Source organism: Pelodiscus sinensis, chromosome 32, assembly GCF_052426305.1.
Source record: "Pelodiscus sinensis isolate ZL-2025 chromosome 32, ASM5242630v1, whole genome shotgun sequence".
In the NCBI taxonomy this organism is placed as follows: domain Eukaryota; kingdom Metazoa; phylum Chordata; order Testudines; family Trionychidae; genus Pelodiscus; species Pelodiscus sinensis.
In genome coordinates, this window is record NC_143083.1 from 12,453,506 (window position 1) to 12,477,203 (window position 23,698).

The 23,698-nt window shown below is 51.9% G+C and overlaps 1 long non-coding RNA gene across 2 annotated transcripts in view; it reads right to left on the minus strand.

The window, feature by feature from the left end:
* The window catches only part of LOC102461580 (uncharacterized), a 109,189-nt gene extending 85,901 nt beyond the window's left edge, over nt 1-23,288 (minus strand). For both annotated transcript variants that reach the window (XR_016348213.1, XR_012896697.2), the window contains exon 1: nt 23,070-23,288. This is a non-coding gene — a long non-coding RNA (uncharacterized LOC102461580). The remainder of the gene's footprint in view (nt 1-23,069) is intronic.
* Between the last annotated feature and the right edge of the window lie 410 nt (nt 23,289-23,698).

The following is a 23,698-nucleotide window of genomic DNA, read 5'->3' on the forward strand; positions in this document are numbered from 1 at the left end:
GGCAGAGAGTGCCAAATGGATGGGAGGCAGAGAGTGCCACGTGATGGGAAGCAGAGAGTGCCACGCGATAGGAGGCAGAGAGTGCCACACGATAGGAGAAAGAGAGTGCCACGTGATGGGAAGCAGAGAGTGCCACGCGATAGGAGGCAGAGAGTGCCACGCTGATGGGAAGCAGAGAGTGCCACGCGATAGGAGGCAGAGAGTGCCACGTGATGGGAAGCAGAGAGTGCCACACGATAGGAGGCAGAGAGTGCCACGTGATGGGAAGCAGAGAGTGCCACGCGATAGGAGGCAGAGAGTGCCATGCTGATGGGAAGCAGAGAGTGCCACGCGATAGGAGGCAGAGAGTGCCACGCTGATGGGAAGTAGAGAGTGCCATGCGATAGGAGGCATAGAGTGCCACGTGATGGGAAGCAGAGAGTACCACGCAATAGGAGGCAGAGAGTGCATGCTGATGAGAAGCAGAGAGTGCCATGCGATAGGAGGCAGAGAGTGCCACGCTGATGGGAAGCAGAGAGTGCCACGCGATAGGAGGCAGAGAGTGCCACGTGATGGGAAGCTGAGAGTGCCACGCTCATGGCCTGACAAAAAGGGGGCAGAGTCCCAGAGGAGGGGAAGGGATCAGGTCCAGACTGGAGGCCGGGGCCAGCCTGAGGAGGGCGTGGTGGCGATTCCACGCTGGCGGTGGACACTCTGCAGCCTCGACGGGCAGTAGGTGGCCAGTGACTTGGGAAGACCCACTCGCTACACACTGCCAGGCCCCAGCCAGCAAGCGGCTGCCCCAGTGCCCGGCCTCTGACCCCCTCCAAGCACGCTCAGAGCGAGGAAACATCCACTTTCCCCTCCCACTGCGGGTCCTCGGGCACTGGTGAGCTGCAATCCCTCCCAGCGCTTGCCTTGGCCTCGCTTCCCACAGGTACTTGGGTATCGGTTTAAGGAGGGGGAGAGAAAAGAGGCCTCGGAGTAACAAAGCAGGCACGCGATAAACAGCAGCTGGGCTCTGCAGAGGGGCAAATGGGCTTAAAGGGGCTGGAAATTGTAGGGAGTCATTGGATGCTTTCAAATAAATGATTCCTCCCACCCCTTACTGCCCAGGGTCAAAATGAAATAGGTGCCCATCCCCTATTGGTGAACGCAGGCAAGATTTTTGCATAAGGCCCCGCACCCTAGTACTCACGAGCTGGCACCACACGGCACCACATGGCCATTGCTTAAGCTGCATAATTCGGCTCCCGTCCTGCTAATCCTTTAAGCCTGGGCTTCACTTTACCCCTGGACCCAGCCCCATGGGATGCTCATGGGCGCTGGCTGCAGTGCTCCTATATCCTGGGAAATTTCCCGAATTCTGGGAATTTTTGAGTAAAATATGTCAAAATGGGAAATTGGGAATTTTCTTTAAATTTCTGTTAAATCCTGGGAAATTTTCAATGCAATTAACATTTCTGTTCATTTTCTCATTCCTTTGGAACAAAAATTTGCAGACGATTCAAATGTATCAAAAACTGCTCTCAGTGGGTCAGCATTGTCCCGCGACTCTTACCCTCCATCATTTTGGGCTGAAAAGTTCAGCTTGAATAAAATTCTATTTTTAATTATAGGGAGCATCATGTAATCATCAAAATGATTGTTGTATATTTCGAGTGAATAATTATATATATATCAAAATAAAAGTAATACAATCAATGAATTAACTGTACATAAAATAGCCTTTGTAACATATACAAAATAATCTGGAAATTTTTCATCAGATTTGGGAAATTTTTAGCGCTGGCCTGGGAAAAGTTGGCAACACGATTTAGAAGCAGTGGCTGGCTGCATCTGGACCGTGCCTGGTACAGTGCGGCCCAGGTCCATGATGGGAGTAGCGAGGCACTATCACTGCAAATAATAGATAATATTGGCACTTGGCCTTAAAATACACTGCTGCCTTCACTTGGACAACCTGCCACTGCCCACTGCCAGGCAGGGCCGGATTAAGGCATGGGCTAGCCGGACAGCTGCCCGGGGCGCCAACCTAGGGGGGTGTTTGATGGCAGCTGTAAGGGGCATGTAGCACCCCTTATACCTGCCATCAGGCGCCACGCGCCCGGCTCCTGGATCACAGGCTGCAGCAACTCCCAGTGTCCACCCTGCAGCGGCCACCTGGGGCGGGGGCCACGTTAACCCCCGCAGCGCCGGCCTCCAGCGCCCTTCCCCCAGCAGCCGTGCGGCCCTGCATGGCCAGGCTCAGCCAGACGGTCCCGGGCTGCGCGCCAGCGGCTGTAGCTGGGCCGAGTCGGTCCCAGCACGTGCATCCTGCTGCCACCAGCTCTGCGCACCGTCCCCCACGCGCTGGGTGGAGGCAGGGCTGTGCATGCGCCCTCCCCCAACGTGGGGCGCAATTAAACTGTCTGCCCCGGGCGCCGCAATGGCTCGGTCCGGCCCTGCTACCAGGGCCGACCTAAGGCGTACTGCGGGCTTTGAACCACATCAGCCTGCAAACCACCCACACAAACCCAGCTCGCACTCAGTCCTGCTGCATTTGTAAAGCTCCCAGAGATGCCTCTACACCTGGGACAACAGAGCCAGCCTCCTTTGTCATGGTAATAAAATAAGAATCATGCCACAGAGCGGCAATGGCCAGGAGGGTCGATGAAATATTTTGAAATATCAACAATAGGGAAGCAGGACAGGCGGACCAGCAACGACGAGAGGGGTTTAGAATGGCATGTGCATCTCAGACTTTAGTCGGGTGTTGCTACGAACAACACTGTAAAATCCATTTAGGCACAGACAAGCCATGGACCTTTCTTCTAGTGAAATTGACTTTCTGGGCCTCCCAAAAGAGATAGACCTCAGACTTCGTGCGTTAACTCTACATTACAGTGAGCTTGTTGCGACACATTTAAGGAACTTTCTGTCTACTTCTCCACAAATGACATTTGGCTCAAGGTCCCTTCTAAGCAGGCTCCATTATCGTTATCTCTGTTCGTCCCCAATGACAATATTTACTGATCAATGTGAAGATTAAAACCACCGTGGAAAAAAGAAGCTGTTGAAATCTGTAGCTGGCCCAGGGACCACTGGACTGGCATAGGCAGAATCACCAGACAAACAGATGCTTTCTCTGGGCCTCAGTAAAAAATGATTAAAGACAAAAACCTGCTGAAATTTCAGCAGAATAGACACAGCATATGTCCCTTTAAATCTCCTTTGCAAAAGATGCATGCACTTCCTTTAGACAGCTGCCAATAATTCAGAGAGGCTGGTGGCGTGTGGCAATCCACTCCCCCCTGGAAGTACAGGGCGAGCTCTCAGATGGTAGGAAGTCGCGGAGAATAGTGAATCAGTTTTTACATTCGGTTCTCTAGCTTTATGATATCACATACACTCATACAGCTAGATAACCAAAGACAAAAACCAACCCAGTCTTTTCAAAATAGGCCTCCACCTCTCCACGCACACCAGACGCCTGCGCACACAGGAGCTGCCTGATTCACACACTCAGCCCAGTTCAAAATAAAACCCAAATCCTTTTAGATGGGGGGGGGGGGAGGGTTCCCTAGGCCACCTCCCTAGCATGAGAGAGATACAATCGAGGCATGATTGTTAATGCCTGTGTACGTTGAAACACCCCCCCACACACACACACACAATGCAACACACAAATCCAGGCAACCTCATGCAACAGTCACAGCCAACACCACAGGCAAGGGTGGGGAGGGGAATAGGCGTTTATTTCGAGGAACCGGCTCAAACTCTCCCTTCTCCCTACAGAAACTGCCTCCTTCTCACCCCCAAATGCACTTTCCAGCCCCTCTCCCTGGGCTGGGGTACTTGCTGCAAATGGCAGGACAGGAGAAAGGCTGAGTCATGAGCACTCCGGTGGTGACCACAAAAATATTCATCTGAAAGGGACCCTCCAGGGTTTTCTCCTCCTGCCCCCCCCCCGGGACCCTCCAGGGTTTTCTCCTCCTGCCCCCCCCCCCCCCCGGGACCCTCCAGGGTTTTCTCCTCCTGCCTGCCCCGCCCCCCCCAGGGACCCTCCAGGGTTTTCTCCTCCTGCCCCCCCCCCCGGGACCCTCCAGGGTTTTCTCCTCCTGCCCCCCCCCCCGGGACCCTCCAGGGTTTTCTCCTCCTGCCTGCCCCGCCCCCCCAGGGACCCTCCAGGGTTTTCTCCTCCTGCCCCTCCCCCCCCAAAAGGGCAAAGAAAACACCCTCCCCGTATAAACTGCTCCCAGGGCCCAGTTTTTTGGGGGGGAAAGGAGCAGAGACCGAACTACGGAGGGGGGGGGGATACACAAGCGGATCCACTCCGCCCCGGCCAGCCCCATCGCAGCGCAAAGACCCGGCCCCCTTAGCCGCAGGGGAAGGAGAGGCGAGACAAGTACCTTCGGCGGCTCCGGGGGGGCGGGGGGGTTCCGCCTGGCTCCGGCTCGGCTTGGAGAGTGGAGGAGCTGGGTGGGTGTCTATGGGGAGAGCTGGGTGGGCTCTAGGCGGGGAAGCGCCTCCTCCCCAAGGAATCGGCTCCCCCGCGCAGCCTGGTCTCCCTCTAAACTTGAGCCCCGGTCTCCCTGGGAAGCCGCCGAAGTGCCCAGGGCTGGGGGGAGGGGTGGGAGACAAGGGGACGGAGCAAGTCTGAGGCTAAGGGGGAGGGGGGGCAAAGGGGCGGCTGCCGGGGACAAAGCCAGACTTTCTGGGCTGGGCCGCCCTGCGCGCCAAGGCAGGCCGGGTGCGGGGCCAGCCAGTCGGGGCAGAGGTCAGGCCCCCGGGCCGGGGTGATGTCAGCGCCATTAGACATGCTTGCTGCTTCGCCGGCTGCGCGAGTGGCAGTCCGGGGGATACCAGGGAGGGGCCCTGGGTGGCCTCCCCCCCCCTTCCCCAACACAACAGCTCCGCCGCTCAGAAAGCGCCCCCGGCACCGAAGGCTTCGAGACCCGGGGACCGATCCGGCGCAAGGACGTGTCCACACGGAGCCGCTGCCCGGCCTCTGCTTTACGCACCTTGGAAAGGGTCGAAACGGGACTTTTAGACCAAGGGCGGGGCCGCAGCACGAATGAGGGGGCAGCTCCCCGCCGCCCCACCGGCCTCTGGGCCTCAGATTTGGGGACCTACGTCGCGTATTAACATGAAACCGATTTGCAACGCCAACACTTTACACACGCGCGCGGGCGTGCACACGATTTTGGGACAGGGGATCCCGCAACTTTTACTCAGAAATAGTTCAACACACATCCCTACACACAGCACCCCCCCACACACACACAGCATCCCTACACACACGCACACGCATCCCTACACACAGCATCCCTACACACACACACATCCCTACACACAGCATCCCTACACACACGCACACGCATCCCTACACACAGCATCCCTACACACACACACATCCCTACACACAGCATCCCCCCCCACACACAGCATCCCTACACACACGCACACGCATCCCTACACACAGCATCTCTACACACACGCACACGCATCCCTACACACAGCATCCCTACACACACACACATCCCTACACACACCATCCCTACACACACGCACACACACACATCCCTACACACACACACACACACACACCTACACATACACACCTCTCCACATACACATCCCTACACACAACACACACACCCCCACTCACACACATCCCTACACACAGCATCCCTACACACACACACACACATCCCTACACACACACACACACACACCCCTACACACACACCTACACACACTCACACACATCCCTACACACAGCATCCCTACACACACACACACACATCCCTACACACACACACACACCTACACACCGCATCCCTGCACACACACACTTCCCCCACACACACATCGCTACACACCGCATCCCTGCACACACACACTCCCCCCACACACACATCCCTACACACAGCATCCCTACACACACACACACACACACACCCCTACACACACACACACACACACACACACCCCTACACACACACCTACACACCGCATCCCTGCACACACTCACATGCACCATCTCCCTGAAAATTCTACTCCCTGAGTCGAAATCGAATCGCTCCCTGTTCCCTCTCCGAGGGGCCCTCGGCTAAGAAATATTTGGGGGCCAGATTCCGCTCTCTGTGACCTCGGGGTCCCCCCGTGCCATTGTCCTGGGGAGTGTGCGAGTGGGGGGAGGAGGGCGGAGAGCAGAAATCAGCCGGCGGTGGAGCAGTATCTGTACTGGGGCGCAGGGTCCGTATTTGGGGGCCTGGGTTGTTACCTGGGTTTTAACACAGGAAATCGCGCGTCTTGCCCTGTGTCGCCGCAAGACAGGCCCCTTCTCAGAGGGGAAAGCATCTGACCCCCTCCCCGACCTCTACCTCCTCCAACCCCAATAGCTCAGCAATTTCGAATCCGAGGACTCGGGTGATTTTTCAGGCGCGCAGAAAACAGGCTCTCCCTCGCGTCCGGGCGCTGGCGGGGCTCGCGTTTTCAGGAAGGGCGCCGCTGCGTTTGCATCTGTGTGTTCTCGAGGAAAGGGGGCGAGGAAAGTCCTGGGGGGGTTGGGAGTTGCCGGGAGAGGGAAGCGGTCTCTCGGGCGCTGGGTGCGCGGGGAGCGAGCCGAGGGCTGCGGCTTTGTTCGCTGCGGGGTGCACATGCCAACACACACACACGGAGGCCGTTTCGCATCCATGGCAGCCAGGCCCGGGAGCAGCCCTAAAGAACCAGAGAAGCCCTGTGCGAGGGATCGGATTCCGCGGTGACTCTACGCACGCGACCGCCCCCTGCGCGGAACTCGCGTGGGTCCCGAACCCGCGCCGTTCCCTGTAGCCAGCGCTGCGGGTTCGAGCCCCCTCTCTTCGCGTCCCCTTTTGGCATCCCGCGGGAAGGAGAGGAGGAGGGGGGTCGAGGAGCTACCGCCCAAGGACCCAAAAAATAACTAGATAAAAGGGAAATCGGCTTTGAAAGCAAATCTAACCGCGCGGCTCAGAAATTTGTTCCCCAGGAGAATGCCCTGGTTCCCAGACCCTCTGTTTGCTTCCCTGCTGGTACCAATTGTCCCTGGCTCACCCAAATGTTCCCACGCGGTGTTCCTGGACACGCGGGACTCGGGATGCCTGATTCCACACAGATCACTTTCAAGGGAGGCCGATTTCCACATTTTCCACTGGTCTTTTAAATGATCTCTCCCCCCCCCCCCCCGCTTTTATCTTGATTTCCCCCTCCCCTGGCTGAATGTATTTTACCCTTAAAAATATTGCAGCTCCCCGAATAACATAGAGTCCCCCCCTCAAAAAAAGCAATTGCCCCTTCTTTTCTCAAGGGGGTATTCAAATACCAGAAACCCCTGCAAGCAAGCTTCCTCCCCCAGCGACTGGCGCCTTTTGTTTTATTTCCTCGTTTCAGTCTCTTTCGCGCCGGAGATTTTCTAATCTCTCCGCTAACCTCAGTCGCGTTTCTCAAGAAGTTGTCTCCGCCATAAAAGTTACAAGCCCCCCGCTTTAGTCGGTACACAACGCTCCGGTAATATTTTACTCGCTACACGCTCTATTTTGGCCCGCTACTCCTGCGCGGGTTAGGGATTTACCCGTTTAGTGCCAGAGATTTTAGAAACTCCTGGTCCGCTTCCTAGGAAATTTACATCCGCAGAAAATTGGCAGCTGGAGGAGAAGGCACCTGCCACATTGGGTTGGAAAGTCGGCTCCTAATGGCGGCAGGAAAACGTCTTAAGACGCGTCTAGACGCGCGGCTATTTCGGCCTACCAGAAGGATCCCGAAATAGCTATCCTGCGTCTTTTGAGCTCCGCCCCTGTTTCGAGATAGGTCTCGAAATAGCTATTTCGGCATCCTGGTAGCCCTAGTGCCACAGAGGGGGAAGCGATGTCTGAAAATCGCGCCTTATTTTGAAACGTGGCTAGGTTCTAAGCGCTGGGCTTAGCCGCCGCTTTCTTCCTACAAGCGAGCCGCGCGCCCTGTGTTATTTATCGCAACCCTTTTCTAAAGGGAGAAGGATTCAAACGCGTTGCCTTGTGAGAACCCTTCCCTTCCACCCGCCGCATTTGTTAGCGCTTCTGCAGACCTCCGCGTGCCATTGATTTCTGCGCCGGTGTCTGCCCAAACACCAGCACGGGGCCTCTCACTCTTGTCAGCTTTTCTGAAAGGGGGTTAGGGATTTAGCAAGCGGGGGGTCTTTTGGGGGCAGAGGGAAGAGACAGATACGCGCGGAAGGGGGAGGAGGACTTTTAGATCAAGCTATAGGTCTGGCCGTGGGCCGATGGAGGTCGCTGGATAACGCGTTCAGGTCTGGTGAGAGCCGGAAGACGCCAGGCTGGGTTCCCCCTGCCTCCCCCCGGTGAAGTACCCCGGGTGGCTTTTTAGTCGAGCTGCTTGAGGGGAAGTTATCCTGAGAAGAAGGAACACATGGGCCGGAGCTGGGATACACCCACAGCGCGGATGCTGGCAAATGCAGAAGGGGAAGCACATGCTGTAGGTCAGAGTTAAGGGGATTTTCCGGGCAGCTGCTGAGTGGGACATCGTGTTAACCCAATGGCTTGAGGCACTCTAGGAGGCCTGCACAGATGCCCCGGCACACGAGTGACACAAACGCGAGGCGGGGGAGGAGTGAGGGCAGGTCCGGGAGGCCTAGAGAGGGATCCGCTAGGCAAGGCTGCATGGACAGTCCTTGGGCCTCTTGGAGAGGTGGGCACGGCGCACCCGCCAGCCATTTGCTGGCACAGACTCTCCTCCGTCCCGGCCTGGCCTCAGCCTCTGGCAAGCGGCGCCTGAGTTTCTCCTGGGCCCCTGCCCACGGTTGTGCCAATCAGGCGAGCGCTGGGCAGCGGGCAGGGCCAGCGCAGCCGGGCGCACCCCGTCGCCCCGCAGGCGCAAGGGTCTGACGCGCGTTTGGAGCGGGTTTCGCGGCGGCTCCTCTCGGGCCGGGACATCGCAGAGTGATTCGCCCTCCAGCCTCCTTTTGCCCCGGCGCGTGGGAAGGAAACTCCCCCCTCCCCATGCTAGCTGGCCCGCGGGCCGCTCCAGTCGGGGGTCCCACACCGCAGCGCGGAAAGTGGGGGGCGGCCGCGGGCTGGGGTTTCTTTCTGGCCTCCCCCAAAGGTGCCCTACGCGCGGCCCCCCTGCCCGGTGTCGCCCGGGACCCGTCGCGGCTCAGTCCTGCTTTGCGGTACATCCCTCGTATAAACTGCACGGGGCGGGGGACAACACAAACCGAGCCCCCCCCCCCCAACCTTCAGGGGACGCGCCCCTCGGGGCTGCCTTCTCCCCGACGCTGGACCCCCCGGGATAGGACCTCCCCATACCCAGCGCCCACGCCAGCCCCCGCGAGAACCCGGCGTGCAAGCAAACCTGGGAGCCCACGCTCCGTCCTGGAGATTCCCAGCGCTGCGGCCATGGGGGTGCGGGGAGGGGGGGAAGCAATCCCACCCCACGCGGCACGAAACCAACTCGGGCCCAGGGGCTGGGACCCGGCGCCTTTCGGCTCCCGGGGCCGCCTGCCCCGGAAACTCTCGGCGGCTGCGAGCATCATGCAAGACGAGCAGGCTCCTTGCTTGGCCAATTACTTGCATGAACCCGGCCGCCTGCTCCCAAGTTCATGCACCCAATCGGCTCTCCCTGGGAGGCAGGCGGATGCATAGGAGCGGTGCGATGCAAGTGTGTGTGAGCAGACACCCGTGCAACATCCACAGATGTGTGACACGTACACCTGCGTGTGCATTGATGGAAGAAACAGCACGTGGCCATAAAGACCTTGTCAACAGCTGTATGCCCCAGATTTGGGGGACTTTCCAGCTTAGAAAAGAGGAGATTAAAGGGGGATAGGACAGAGATCTATAACATCATGATTGGTGTGGAGAAAGTGAGTAAGGAAAAGTTATTTGCTTGTTCCCATAATATAAGAACTAAGGGTCACCAAATGAAAGGAACAGGTAGCAGGTTTAAAACAAACAAAAGGAAGTGTTTATTCTCACAAGGCACAGTCAACCTGTGGAACTCCTCGCCAGAGGATGTTATGAAGACCAGGACTTGAACAGAGTTCAGAAAAGAGCTAGATACATTCATGCAGGTTAGGTCCAGCAATACTTAGTAGACAGGATGGGTGGAATGGTGTCTCTAGCCTCTGTTTGTCAGAGGCTGGGAATGGGCAACAGGAAAGATCAGTTGATGATTATCTATTCTGTTCACTCCCTCTGGGGCACCTGGCATCGGCCACTGTTGGAAGACAGGACACTGGGCTAGATGGACCTTTGGTCTGACCCAATATGGCCATTCTTACGTCTGATTTATTTGGGCTTTTGTGGGTAAAACTCACTTCCTCAGATGCCTGGCGTGGAATATATATGTGCTAGCATATAGTGCACTATTCCACATGCAATACATCTACTTTGATTTATTGTGAATAAAAAATAAATTCAACAGGTCCGATTAAAAATAGAAAAAAAATCTTTTAAAAACACGAATGGCTTTCTCCTTCAGCCTTTGTTACCCGGAAATTTCAGTTTTACAATTAATAAACCTGGTGGTTTAGGACCCTGCAGACACCTAAAAGCCTGAAACTGCCTCTTGAAAAGCACGGAGTTGTCCACTTCGGCCTCAGCTTTGCAACACTTCCTGCTGAAACCGGGGGTGAAATTTGCCAACTTGGGGCAACTCCAAATTCTGGCCCTAGCAGGAGCTACTGGCTTCATGCCAGAACTACTGGAGGAGACCCTGTGGGCGAAGTCAAAGTAAATGATGACCGGATCCGGAAGAGTGGGCATTTCAGGCCAATTTCTGATCAGAGGCAAACTTCTGTAAAGAAATGGGGCTGTTGTAAGGGGGAACAACACTCACCCTGCCATGCCTATCTCCAAGCCATTGGAATCCACTGAGACTCTGTCTCTTGGAAAGCACCCGGCTTGCTGTGCACCCTGTAGAGGGGGGTGTCTACATTTCTCCACCAAAGCCTCAAGCTACCAGATATTGAAGTCAGTGCCCCTCTCCCATCTAGCCACACACAGAGGGAGAGTGGCCTGGCCTCCCTGAAGCCTGGTCATGCCCACCAGAGTGCAACCTCTCCCCAGAAGATGCTGCAATTCATACGGGAGCAGAGTTTTAGCTTCATTCTTTCAAGGTGCCCTGGCTCCGATTCAGCCATAGCATGTAAGCAGGGGCTGAATCTGATACATGGAAATAACGCCAAATATTGCCCCTGGTGCATCCCATTGATGTCAATGGAACGACTCCCATTGATGTCAATGGAACAACTCCCATTGATGTCAATGGAACAACTCCCTTTGACTTCAGGGGGAAGCAGGTAGCCCCACATGATATATCTCCACTACAGGAGAAGATAACCAAATTCAGCGATGTCAATTGAGTAGCTGAAGTCCAGGTCGCTGAACTCAACTTTTGGTGCTGTCCACAGTGCAGGAAGTCGAAGGGAAAACACCCTCCCTTCGACTTCCCTTACTCCTCATGGAAGCAGGGCTACCATCACGGCCTGGAGAGCCCCTCTCTGTTCGAATTAGCCTGTCTTCACTAGACCCGCTCATTCCAACCCTGGAAGATCGACAGTGGCAGCATCAGTCGTCTTTGTAGTGGAGATGTACCCTCAGAGGGCAGAGCCAATGCATTAAGGACCCCTTGTAGCCTTGTCGTGAACCCCCTTTGTCCTGGTCTAGCCACAGCAAGGCCAATGACTCAGGACTCTTTGAGCCTTGTTAGAAAAAAAGGGAAGAAAATAAGCTTAAAACTTTTCCTAAACATGATCTGACTCCTTCCCGATTGTCCTCACTGTCTAGGGGTGTGTGTGAAATTGACACATCAGCAAAAGCCAGTGGGGATCCTAGCAGACCTCCCACAGTGGGGATAACTTTAAAATAAAAAAAACAAAATTAGGCCTGGGGGACACCATGAAATCAAAGAGGCTTCACATCTGTATGGAAAGAGTTTGCTGCTTTTCCTCATAGTTTGTCTATGGCACCGTGACTGCATTGGTAAAGCAAGGGCAAGTCTTAACTAATTCCTGTCATATTGGACTTTAGGGGTATTCGATGTCTTAGGGTATGTCTACAATGCAATGCTATTTCGGGATATCCGAGGTATCCCAAAATAGCTACCCCGTGTCTATTGCAAAATACAGTGGATGTGCTATTTCAGCATCCCTGTAAACCTCATTGCACAAGGGACGTCTCAAAATAGTGCTTTATTTTGAAATTTGGTGCTGTGTAGATGTGCCAAATTTTGAAATAGTCACTTTCAAAAAAGAATTGAAATAAGATACACAATTTGCACTATGCAAATTGTGTATCTTATTTCGAGCTAAGGGTGCAGTGTAGAAGCACCCTTGGACACGTGGGGCATGTCTACTCTAGGGAGTTAGTTCAAAATAACTCCCATTCTTTTGAAATAACAAGGTGAGCATTCACACTACCAAACCATTATTTTGAAATAACTTCTGCTTCTGAAGAGGAATAGTGCTATTTCAAAATTGTTGGATTTGGTGTTATTATTTCAGCATAGCTCCTGATATAACTATTTTGGAATAATAACTCCGGAAATTGTTATTTCAAAGTAGCTCTACACTACAGAGAAGATGAACGCTGCTGCTGTCGATCTTCCAGGGTTCGAATGAGTGGATCTAGTGAAAACAGGCTGATTCGAACAGAGAGGGGCACTCCGGTCGAAGCCGGTAGCCTTGCTTCCACGAGGAGTAAGGGAAGTCAAAGGGAAAGTGTTTGCCCTTCGACTTCCTGCACTGTGGTCAACGCCAAAAGTTGAGTTCAGCGACATCGACTTCGGCTATGCAATTAATGTGTATCTTCATTGGACTTTGTCCTGTAATGTAGACATACCCATAGTTATTAACTCCCAAAATAATTCTTGTGAGATAATTATTTGGGGAATTGTTATGTCGAAATAACAACTCCCCAATGTCTAGACTGCAGACTTCTTTTGGAAGAAACTTTTCCGGAAGAGATCTTCCAAAAAAACTTCTTCCAAAAGAGCATGCCCATACTGCCAAAATGCATCAAAAAAGCAATCTGCTTTTTCAAAAGACAGCATCCACACTGAATGGATGCTCTTTCACATTTAAACTGTGATTACTATGGATGGAGCGGCCACCAGAGCACCTGTGCTTTTTCCTCTTTCCTCTTCTTCCAAAAGAACTCCCTCTTCCCTATCCACACACACCTTTTTGTGAAAGAGCTCTTTTGGAAAAAGGCTTCTTCCTCATAGAAAGAGGTCTACCAATGCCGGGAAAACCCCTCTATTCTTTCGATTTTCTTTTGAAAAAACATGATTTCAATGTGGAGGTAATTGAAGTTTTTCAGAAAAATGGCGGTTTTTCCCAAAAAAAACCTCTGTAGTGTAATAAATCTAATAAACCATCATCTAATAAACCATCTTGTTAGTCTTTAAAGTGCTACATAGTCCTGTATTTTGTTTCAGCTGCACCAGACTTACATGGCTACATTTCTATCACTGTAGTGTAGACATACCCTAAATGACTATTTCCCAATAACTACGCGAGTTATTTTGAAATAACTATTTTGAAATAATTTCCCCTCCTGAAAGGGCAGGGAGGGCACTTCCAAAGCCTGGTCCTGCTCTCTACAGTAGGGGTATGTCTAGATTACACGCCTCTGCCGACAGAGGCATGTAAAATAGGCTATCCGATATAATCGATGAAGCCAGAATTTAAATATCCCCAGCTTCATTAAAATAAAAATGGCCGCCACTCTGTGCCGGCTCAGCTGATCGTTGGTGCAGTCAAGATGCGGATCGGTCAACAAGGGAAGTCTTTGTCGACCAGTCCTGTAAAGCTCATTCCACGAGGTATAAGGGAGCAGTCGACAAAGGCTTCCCTTGTCAACCAATCTGTGTCTTGACTCATGCGTTGTGCCGATGATCAGCTGAGCCGGCACAGCGCGGCAGCCATTTTTATTTCAATGAGGCCGGAGATATTTAAATCCCGGCTTCATTGACTAAGTCGGGTAGCCTATTTTACATGCCTCTGTCGGCAGAGGCGTGTAATCTAGACATACCCTAGGGGGGACATCCTGCTGGACACATTCTTGCAAAGTAGAAGGATTAGGCTGGGGGCGGGGTCAGAAAAACGTGCTCTGGACCCCCGCATCACTGAGGAAAAGCCAGAATCAGAGGCTTCAGAAGGACTCCCAGCCTGCTGCAGCCTTGAGGCAATCCCAGGGAAACTTCTAATCTCCCTCCCCGCACCTAGCGAGCCTTTGTGTTAAGGATTTTAATGTTGCCTTAGCATGTCCACACCTGTGCATGGAACCAGGCAGCCGTGTTGAGCCATTGCCTAGAAGATACATCTCCCCATTACATTCCCCCTTCTCAACAGACTCACCAAGGAGCTAGGAGACTCCTAGAGGGTTTCAGAACCAGGCCAAGGGGGGGAGAGAGCATGTCGGGGGAAGCCTGCTCCCTATGGATACAGTCTCGCGTGACCTTCTTATCAATAAACTAGGGTAATAAAACCTAGATGGGGCTATTGTATGGTGGGTGCATAACTGGTTGGATAAGAGAGTAGTTATTAATAGTTCGTCATCATGCTGCAAGGGCATAACAAGTGCGGTTGCACAGGGGTCTGTTTTGGGACCGGTTCTGTTCAATACCCTCATCAGCGATTTAGATGATGGAATAGAGAGGGCACTTATTACGTTTGCGGATAATTCTGAGCTGGGAGGGGTTGCAAGTGCTTTGGAGGAGAAGGTCATAATTCAAAATGATCTGGACAAACTAGTGAAATAGTCTGAGGTTAATAGGATGAAGTTTAATAAGGACAAATGCAAAGTGCTCCACTTAGAAAGGAAAAATCCGTTTCACACATACGGAATGGATAGTGACTGTTTAGGAAGGAGCACTGCAGAAAGGGATCTAGGGGTTATAGTGGACCACGAGCTAAATATGAGTCAACAGTGTGACACTGTATCCATAAAAGCAAACCCGATTCTGAGCTGCATTAACAGGAGGGTTGTGAGCAAGACACAAGAAGTCATTCTTCCGCTCTGCTCTGCGCTGATTAGGCCTCAGTTGGAGTATTATGTCCAGTTCTGGGCACCACATTTCAAGAAAGATGTGGAGAAATTGGAGAGGGTCCAGAGAAGAGCAACACAAATGGTTAAAGGCCTAGAAAACATGAGCTATGGGGGAAGGCTGGAAGAACTGGGCTTATTTAGTTTAAAAAAGGAAGGACTGAGAGGGGACAGGAGAGCAGTTTTCCAGTATCTAAAAGGGTGTCACAAGGAGGAGGGAGAAAAATGATTTTCCGTGGCCTCTGAGGACGGGACAAGAAGCAAGGGGCTTAAATTGCAGCAAGGGAGGTTTAGGTTGGACATTAGGGAAAACTTCCTGACTGTTAGGATGGTGAAACACTGGGATAAGTTGCCCAGGGGAGGTTGTGGAATCTCCATCCGTGGGGATATTTAAGAGCAGGTTCAATAGACATCTCTAAGGGATGATCTAGATTGGGTGCTCGGTCCTGCCCTGAGGGGACAGGAGATTCAACTGGATGCCCTATCCAGGTCCCTTCCAGTTCTATGATTCTATGATGGTCCCTGCCCTGTCTCGCCTGGACATCAAGGGAACTCAGATCTCATGGCTGGGCAGCCAGCGCCCCTCAGTAAAGAAAGGCATTACCCCCCCCCCCATAAACAATCAAACCAACCATCCCTGTCATGCAGACACCCCCCCCCCCCCCCCACGCAAACACCGGCTGCGCTGGTAACTTATCCATCTCCCAGCCTCCTAAATAGTCCTCTGGCCTGGCTTGTTATTTTTGCCAGCCTCCCGCCCCCTGCCATTGGCCTGCCGCAGTCAGCTGACGTAGGCAGCTCCAACCCCTCCCCGGTGCAAATCCGTGAGCTTTCCACCTATTTCTAGAGAAACCCTTGGAAGCTTTTTTTTGTCTTCTTCATCCGATTGAAATCAACCCAACGCGCAGCGCATCAATTAAGACCCCTCCCCCTTCCCAATTCCCTGACTCCGACCTGCCTTCGTAAAGGCTGGCTCCACCCCAGCCAACCAGCGCCTGTATATTTCACCCAGGCGGCCGGCCTCTAATTAGCTGAGAAGTCGGAAGACGAGCCCTGATAGAGCCATGAATATTGCACCCCTGCGGCGATATTCCGCACAGGCTGTTTATAAGCCTCCTCTGCTGAACTGTCCTACGCCAAAGGCCTTTCCAGGGGTGCTTCCCCCCCTCCCATGAGGATCATTTCTGGTGTGAATGATTCAGAGTCGAGCCGGGAGGAAGCAGGAGGGTTTGGGGGGAGGGAAGAGGCTTTTGGGTGCGTGGAGATGGCGTGGATCTTTGGAAAAATCAAGCTTCGTCTGTCCCTTGGATTCCCGAATGCAAGCACCCCCCTCCCCCGGAGAATGCTCCGATCTAACAGAATTCGGGGTCCCCAGCTTTCTCCCGGCTTCTGTCGCTTTCAAGGTGTTGTTCACACCGGACAGCGGCCCTGCCTGTTTAGCCAACAGCACAACTGACTTGGATCGAGGCGATTAACACGCTGCTGTTAGTTACCTGCCTCCTGGCACGCAGGGATGGCCCATTAAGAATCACGCGGCTGCTTCACGCTACTGTTTCATCATTAAGAGGAATCCACTTGGTTCTCCCCCAAAATACACCTCCCCCCATTATGGCTCCGATCCTGCTCGCATTGACGTCAGCGGCCTATGTCATTTATTCCGTGCTAAGGACTCTTCTTTAGGGTCTGTTCTCAGGATCGGACAGGTGCAAATTGTAGCGGGAGGAGGAACGGGCTCCAAGTAGGATACGCAGAGGAATCCCTTAGAGCAAAGACTTTGGGGGTACCGAAGAAAAGCCAAGGTCCGTAGCATCCCCCCCACCCCCCTTTCACCGTGACCCGGTTCATTTTTCCACTCGGGAATCACATTTTTTAAATAATTCCCAAAGATCCCTCCTCCCCGCAGTTAAATCAACTCCCAGAGTTATTTAGTCTTAAAAAAAAAACACAGAGCAGGGAACACATCGAATAAACGGATGAGCGGAGCTTTCTGAACTACATGTCTGGACTCAGAATGTTACAATTCGGCGTCATGCCCGGTCGGCGCCCATCGCACTCGCTCGGGGAATGAATGGGAACGGATCGCGTGCTGTCCAGGGTACTGAAACGCAAGCTTCTGCCATACAAATACTGGTTTGAGTTCGGCATGGGCAATGAAGACTACCCCTGAAACAGCTGTTGGCCCATACACCGACCCGGCTTGCAAACGAGTCAACCGTAATAGAATCCCACTCTGGACGAAGGCTCCTACGGTAGCTCTACAGCTCTTGCTAGTGTAATATAAGAGAAAGTGACCCCGGTGTGTTAATTCGGAGTCGATCCCTTTCTCCATTTTCAAAGACTTGATGTGGCAGACACGATTTCTTTTTTTTTAAGTAAGTTTTACTGCCTACCCCACAGAACTTATTACTTATTAGTGCCAGATTTATTTTTAAAAGGCAAACAGCACTGGAGAGAGAGAGAAAGAGAGAGAGACAGATGTTGCCCAGGTAACTGTTTATTTAGTTAGCTTATTATTCCTCCCTCCTCCCCACCCAATGCATTTGCAGAATTTAAATATATCATTATGTCTCAGGGACACGTGGGTGTCTGTGTACACGCACACAGTCGGCGTGTTCCATTCCGCTGACATTAAACAAAATACTCCAAAATAACAATTTTGGGGGGGAAATGTGAAAGATGATCTGGGTGTGCGGGAGAGAAAGCGAGAGATGGATCATCTCCCATCGTCCCGGCCTTTTTGTGGTTGTTGGGCGTTGCATTTTTAATTGCATAACTATCCCCCGCGAGGCTGTGTGTGACATACACCTTAATGCACTGGAATATAATAAGGGGGGGGGGGTGATCTTATTTTATACCGTGCGTCGCATGCCCGGTGCTAGGAGAGACTGCGTATAATTTGACAATGGAAGATGCCTTATACACAGCGTGCGGGCGGATGTGTGTGATATTACACACACACACACACACTTAAACAGCGCACAGAACTAGTGCAAATGGCCATGCGTGTACATATTTCCCCCTTTTCGAATATTTCTAACTACTGTATTGGGCTGGAGATGGCATGTCTCAGCCAAGGCCCGTTTGGCGTTAGAATTTGGTTTGAGACAAGGGTTTCTATTCTGATCGGAGCATCGTGTTTGCACCGGCTGGGCTGCGGGGGCAGCGGGGGGCATGTTTAACCCATACCCCGGACCCCAGCGATTCTAACCAGAGCCCAAGTCTATCCAACGTGTTTGCATCTCCCGTGGGCAAGACACGGGATACATTTTGTTCCCAGAGACACCGAGAAGCTCCGAGTCGAGACTTTCACCCATAGAACGATGTGAGGGGGGGGGACCCCATATTAATAATGGACATCCTTTAAAATACACCCATCCCAGGGAATGGAATTAGGGACACGCACAGTTACAATAAACTGTCATGTGGATCATACACCGTACCATTGAAACAGAAGTGTCTGTACAGGCTGAATTCACACACACTTCTGTGTGCGCGTGTGGGGGGGTATTTGTCTAACAACATTTTGGTGTGCTAATTGAACGCACGTATAACAGACCGAAAATTTTGTTAGAAAAGGAGATAGGGATTTTATAGCGACACGGGTGGCGTGTTTGTGATACCCGAACCTAATTCGTGCACCAACCCAATTGTTATAAACTTAGCGCCCGCACTTTTTTAACAATGTTTTCCTGTGCGTGTTATAACTGTCTACATGTGACCTAGTCTTATATATACACACATTTAACACGTATATATGTGCCCCTATGTGACCTAGTCTTATGTATACGTGTAACACAAGCAGGGTGATAAAAGTGGGTACGTGTTCTATACAAAGCAACACATGCGTTTTAATAAAAACGCGTCATGTGTGCCCATTCAAGTTTTTTTCCCTTTTGTGGGATTTATCGCAAACGCTTTTTAAAAATATATTTCCCAGGACTTGGCGTAAAGCAGAGAAATCCATATAAAAACGACGGAGCCGTTTTACTGCGGAGAGGGGGTTTGAATTTGTGCGTTTCCACGTCGGCACAATTGCTTCCACCGTGCGCGTCTTTTCAGTCATCGCGGTAAAATGCTCTTTCTATATTGCCGGGCCTTTTTTTGGGGGAGGAGAAGATTTCAAGAATGTTTCTTCTCCTTTCCAACTCTCTCTTTTTAGGGGTATTCCTTCAGCCAGCTAAGATCGGAGTACGTTTCCCCTTGGCATTTGCTGTGTAATTCCAAAGGGGTTTAAATGCTTATTTCGGAGCAGGTGGGAACGGGACACATTCATAACGGGGAACCTGCTTCTTTTCATTCCTCCCCCCTCCCTCAGTTGCAAGTCGCCACGCACCAATATTTGCAGCGTCCGCCCGAGAAGCAAAGGGGCAGACGCCTTCTGGATGTAAGTAACCCCGCGCAAAAAACTGCCTGGAAAGCAAGAACCCACCGAAGGAGAGAGAGAGGGGTTCACACGTAAAATAAACTAGATTCCTCGCTCTCGGTATTCCGCCCTGCATGATACACGCCCGGCTGGCCTAGATCTGGATTTATTTAATAAGGAGGGAGGGAAAGAGGAGGAAAATCCCAGCGTGATAGTTAAAACCAATCTCCGACTCACAAAAAGCCACCCGCAACTCACATAACTAGCAATGCAAGAGACCGATCGCAGGTATGGAGCCAAACCATGCCCGGGCGAAGATTGAGGGCCGGAGCGGAGACGCATTCCGAATTCTAAGCTACCTGGTCACCGTGTAAATAAGACCCGGTCTCAAAGAAGCCACAATTTCCGCTTCTACTCAGCCACAGCGCGCGAAGAGCTGTAAACTTCTCCACAAGAAGTGTGTGTGTGTGTGTGTGTGTGTGTGTGTGTGTGTGTGTGTGTGTGTGTGTGAGGGGGGGTGTCTAAATTTAAAAAAAAATCCCAGCCCTTCATTTGGTTCGCTGCGGCTTTTCCGCTCATTTATTAGCTGTAGGTCGGTACAAAGAGCCCCAGGAAGTTTCTGGGCCGAATTTAAGGCCCCCCCCCCTCCGTGCCTGGAGACAGGGAGATAATCTCTATGAAGCCGGGCGGGGAGATCCCCACAGTTTTACTTTAAGTCCTTTCGCCAGGACTTTAAACATCCTACACATGGAGCGAGTTCGCCCCTGAATTCTATCCCGTGTGCCAGCTTGCGTGTGCCTAGGGCTTAACCCGGATCTTAAGAAACAAACACCGCCACGTCCTGCAATATTTGCTCTTAACGGTGCAAGGAGAAAGGAAAGATTAAAAAAAAAACTGTCCCTGCCAGGTATCCTTTCCTTCTCTCCCCGTCCTTCCTCTCTGCAATGAGGGAGACTGGTAGGTGGATTTAAGTCAGCTTCCAGGCAGGTTTTTGAAATTAATCACAACGAAGCAAAATGTGTATTCGTACAAGCACAAGCTTCGGGCCAAGAGAGGGCTTTTCCTGTTAGACACTTACCTGCATAAGTTTCCCTTCATCCAAATCTATTTCATTTAAATGGGCAGATTATTGATATCCCCATTATATATGATATCCATTTATATCCCCTCAAAGGTTTCACTATGCAACGCGTGTCTATATATATGGACCATACATGCAAATATGATATACAATGCGTCGATAGATAGATAGATAGATAGATAGATAGATAGATAGATAGATAGATAGATAGATAGATAGATAGATAGATAGATAGATATTGCATGCATGGTCATTGTAAAACAAGATACCTTCACACCAGCAGCCATATTGGACCCTGGTGTAAACACAGCTCTCTCTCTCTCTCTCTCTCTCTCTCTCTCACACACACAAAGTAATTTATCCAATTAGCTAATAAATGAGAACAAAAAAAATCAACATAATAAAAGAAGGAGATATAACCTTTAAAAAATGGGACAGACGTTTAGTCTAAGGGATATTTAGAAATATGCAATGCGTGTAAATCAAAGAAAAAAAATGTTTGTCTGTAACCAAATACTAGAGGGCTGCCTCCTGGTATTTTGAATCCGTTATTTGTTGTGGTTCAAAACATCCCCTCCACCACAAAAAAAAAAAACTTTAAATAATTTTCAAGTGCCTCAGTTAATTACAGAACTTTGAGCAGGGTTCATACACCCCTTCCACACAGCAGTTTGTGCACGTGGTACACACGCACAATCGTGTGTGTAGTTGGAGGACATTTGAGAGGAAACTTACAACATTGCATTTACAAATATGAGCCAAAGATAAGGAAGAAGTCTCCTTTTCTTACCCCTCCCCCTGCAAAAAGAGAGAGAGAGAGAGAGAGAGAGAGAGAGAAAGATGGAGGTGGGGAGGGGAGAGTTTGCTAGAATAACAACGAAGCAAGTGCTCCAACTTGGACTAACTTTCAGAGACAGATGTAAACTAAAAAAAAATGTTAAAAAAATGCAGACGTATTTTTTAAACAACCCCCGCCAAAAAAACCCACCACAACCAACCTTAGCTCTCGGGCAACTTACGGTGATTATAAAGAGCAGAAAAGCTACGGTCAAGCGGAGAAAACGTGCCAGTCACCAACCGTCTTCTGCTAAAAACTCTAGCGCCCTTGATCTGGGAGAAAGCTTCTTTCTTAAATGACACCAGAAAAGCCACCGAAGTGGATTCAGAACACACGCAGTGGCAGAACGGTAATTCTCCAAATCAGGTCGGTTTCACTCGGCTAGACAGACTCGCATTTAGCACCGCCGAGGAGTTCCCTGATCCGAAGTCGCACCGCTTCCAGAGGGCAAAGCCAGAAATAAAACCAGCCCGGGAATTCTACCTGCAGAAACTGCCAGAGCATCCCCACAATCGCGGGGAAATAAAAACAGCTGGAATAGGCGAGGGCCTACAAGACAGTCAGGTGGCAGAGGCGGGCGAAAGCCCAGCGTGTTTCCCTGTTGTGCGGGGCATTGCTGGTGGAGAGACATGCGGCCTGAAAACGACTGACGTGCCAGGTTATCCTCCGGCTCCCTGCAGAATCCCAGAGTTAGGAACGAGCTAATGGCTCCGTTGCCACATCTAAGAGCCACTGGAAAGCATCAACACGGAACGGTGGCCCGAGCGTGTAGGAGGAGAACGTGTCAATTTCACCAAAAAATCTAAGCCTCCAGCTCTCTCCTCGTGGGCAGCTAATACTTCTGCTGAGCTACAGGCGGGTTTACATAACACCCCTCCCAGCTCCTTGGAAGCTCCCGGGGGTATCTTTGCAGGGAGATGTTAGCTGTTTCGATTAAGGTTTGCTAGGATTGCGGAGGTTGATTTGCATTTTAAAAAACCCCCCCAACCCATCACAAGGATCCACTGAATCAGACCCCGCGTATAGAAAGCAGCGGTAAGAGGCTTGCAGTCGCAAGTCAACATGTCCCCAAACTGCCCAGTCAGGCTGGAAAGAGAGATCTTGCCATGCACTGTACATCTAGCAAGAGAGGTGGGTCTCTCCCGTAGCTGATCAGGGGCTTTAGCAACAAAAGGCCACAAGGGCATTTGATGTTCACATGTTGGCCTCTTTGGGGCACAAAGGTCCCCACCCCTAAAAAAAAGCCTGACTTCCCTAAAAAAGGACTAGCTGCCTCCTCCATTGCGGCTCATTGCAATTATTTCCCGCGCGGAGAAAGGACAGTCCGATTCGTCCTGAAAGATTCAGTCCGCCCGATCCTTCACGGACCGCCAAATAACAACCCCACACAAGCAAACACCCCCCCCCCCCAAATTGTAACAGGCTATTTCCCTCGGGTGCAGGACGGCTGTTCCTCTGCTCTGTAGATACTGCTGAGAAATGCACAGCTAGGGGATGCGCAGCCACGGAGCGCCACGGTGCAAAAATGACCCGGGATACGGTGTTCGCCCTCCTTCCCCCCACTTCCCCGGGCCAGCCTGGGGAGTGTAAAACCGTCTCGGTGTTTAATAAAAAAGTTCCCGGGGCTTTCCTTTGGGCAGGAGTGTGTGCCATCAAGGAGCCGAGTACAGCGGGCGGCTCAGTGGCAGGATGCGCGGATACACACACGCCCCAAATCCATCCCCAGCCAAATCCGGCCCTTCCCACTTCCAGAGCACTGACCTCCTCCGCGTCCGACTCCGAGTCCCCAAATCCTAACACCAAGCCCCCAAGCGCCCTGTCAGCTGGCTCCCCGGAGAGTGTCGATAGAATTAACCCCCCTCGCCCGTGCGCCTTTCCCTACGGTAAGCGCGGGGGCCGCTTCCCTGGAGACTCTGGAAACGGGGGGTCGCTTTTGTAAGTTTCCCCGCGTGCGTCTCGCTCCCCTTTTGTGTCTCCAGCCCGGAGAAAGGCCCCCGATTAATTAATTTCACACTGGAGCCCCGGAGCAAAATTTTCCCACAAACAAGGGCCGGGAAAGACGTGCAGCCCCGAAGAAAAGCAGCCAACATCAAGTTCAACAGCATGCGGGACGGCGATTAGCATAACAATCGCGTCTGAGCGAACAGAAGTCTTCTCAAACAAGAGCGACTGGCGGAATCGCTCTGCCCTATTCACACGGCCAGCCACACTTTCCCAGGGTCCCTAACAATCACACAACTGTTTGTGCTGCACATGCCAACGCTGGGGCATGGAGTTTGCCTTATGAAAACAAGAAATCGTGAAGGCGGCGGGGAAGGGTGGGCTATTAAAGACGGGGAGGGGGAGAAAGAAAACGTGGCCAGTCCTTGAAAGCAGCAGAAAAAAAAAAA